The 2,073-nt window shown below is 52.8% G+C and overlaps 1 protein-coding gene across 3 annotated transcripts in view; it reads left to right on the top strand.

Annotated features, from left to right (window-relative positions):
- The first annotated feature begins 329 nt into the window (after positions 1-329).
- APAF1 (apoptotic peptidase activating factor 1) overlaps positions 330-2,073 on the top strand; it is a 94,997-nt gene continuing 93,253 nt past the window's right edge. Inside the window, exons 1-2 of one of the 3 annotated variants that reach the window (XM_030819787.1) lie at positions 460-548; positions 1,060-1,157. The gene's annotated coding sequence lies outside the window, so the exon portion shown is untranslated. Of the gene's footprint in view, positions 1,025-1,059; positions 1,158-2,073 lie in introns of all 3 variants that reach the window. The other 2 variants (XM_003259706.3, XM_003259709.4) reach the window with 2 other exon arrangements.

Here is a 2,073-nt window from a genome sequence, read left to right as displayed (position 1 = left end):
AGACTTGGCACCGCCCAGAGCCCAGCCCCTTCCCTCTCCCCGCCATCCTCGTTGCTGCACTGAGTCTTTCAGCTGCCAGCTCCATAGTTCCCCTAGGAGAGGTGGGCGGCGATCTCACCCCACAGCGCCTTCCACTGCGCTGTTGCTCCAAATCCGAGGAAATTCAAACTCCCGGGCGCGCGCAGGCCGACGGGACCCGAGGAGGAGGGGCAGGACAAAGGGGTCGCGCGCGCCACGTCGGGCGCGCCGCCGCTGCCCGATTCCGGCATTGGTGGGAACGCGGCGCGTCCCTGAGGCTTAGCCACGCCCGGTCCGCGGGGTAGGCGGGCACTTCTATGCGCGCGGGCACGAGCCGTGGCGGGAGTGCGCGGCGGCGGCGGCGGCCGCCCCTTGGGGCTTGGGGTGTGTTTATTTGCATAAGCGGGCGCGCGCCGTCCGGGCTGGGTGGATCCGGCGGGATTTGACTGCTCCGGTGTCCAGAGGCGGAGAAGAAGAGGCAGCGAGTGGACGTGACTGCTCTATCCCGGGCAAAAGGGATAGAACCGGAGGTGGGGAGTCTGGGCAGTCGGCGACCTGCGAAGACTTGAGGTGCCGCAGCGGCGTCCAGAGTAGCGCCGGGCTCCCCCCGGCGTGCAGCCGCCGTCGGGGGAAGGGCGCCACAGGCCGGGAAGACCTCCTCCCTTTGTGTCCAGGAGTGGGGTCCACCAGAGGGCGGCCCGTGGGCCGGGCCTCACCGCGGCGCCCCGGGACGGTGGGGTCAGGCTGCGTTGAGTGGACGCCCACCTCGCCAACCTTCGGAGGTCCCTGGGAGTCTTCGTGCGCCCTGGGGCTGCAGAGATCCAGGGGAGGCGCCTGTGAGGCCCGGACCTGCCCCGGGGCGAAGGGTATGTGACGAGACAGAGCCCTGCACCCCTAATTCCCGGTGGAAAACTCCTGTTGCCGTTTCCCTCCACCGGCCTGGAGTCTCCCAGTCTTGTCCCGGTAGTGCCGCCCTTCCCAGTAAGACCTAGGCGCAAAGGCTTGGGTAAGTTGACCTCCTCGCTTTTCTCCCCGAGCCAGGTTCTTTGGAGGCTCGGTAGCTGATTTCAGGGACTGAGAATTTGAGGACATGGAATATTTGATAACCATCCTGCTCCTGTACCAGGAAGAGAAATTCTGTAATGAGGAAGTAGCAAACTTGGGGTTTTCCTGGATAAACGTGCGCTGTTTTCTGTTTTACATCTATGAAGAGTTTTAGCTTTCCATTTTGTTGTGGGTTACAAAAGGTTTTGAGACTTAGTTCAGATAATTTGTGCGGTTTTAAAGCGTATTTAAGATTTGCATATTTTAGTTTAACAGGACTAGGTGAAATTGGAAATTAGTTTCAGAAAGCCAGAGTGTCTTATTTGCTTAGCTATTGCACATAATCTAAAAAATTCATTCATTCTTGTTTTTTCACATCGAATTTCATTACTATAAATTGAGGAACATTTTATGTTTAAGAGGACAGAAACGTTATTAACATTTTAAAAAATGAGAGTTTTGATTCCAATCAATAACTTTTTATCAGTTTTGTGCCCCTACTGGGCATTTTGTAAGCCTTGACAAGCATAGGCAAATGCCCTACGTCCGTCCCTATTTTTACAAGTGCTACATTTGGTGACTTCAAAAACAGTCATTGAAGCTTGATAATTATTGCCCCCTTCTGTGAGCTCCAAGTTACTTGTGCTCTGTTTTTGCACTTCGGGCATTCACATTCCCACTCCCTCTCTCTTTTTCTTCTTTGACTAGACTGTGAATTATTTCAGGCAAATGACTCAATCTTTTCTGTAGTCGGGGTGTCTGACATATAGGGAGGGGCACAAATGTGTATTGAATGAATGAATTGATAAATCCATTTAGACTCTTTCACTCTATACATTCGGTAAGTTCTGTTAATGTTTTGAAAACTTGCAGACATTGTGAACTGGGTTTTATGCCCATGGAAAAATTTGCATTATATTTGAAATAAAGTTGCTAGAAACGTCAAGTATTTTACTATAAGGGCCATTATTCTTTCCTCATGTCCTCTTGGTCTGAGAAACGACATCAGAA

This window comes from Nomascus leucogenys, chromosome 10 (genome assembly GCF_006542625.1).
Source record: "Nomascus leucogenys isolate Asia chromosome 10, Asia_NLE_v1, whole genome shotgun sequence".
Lineage (NCBI taxonomy): Eukaryota > Metazoa > Chordata > Mammalia > Primates > Hylobatidae > Nomascus > Nomascus leucogenys.
The sequence above is the reverse complement of the archived record's forward strand: the minus strand, read 5'-3'. Positions and strand labels throughout refer to the sequence as shown.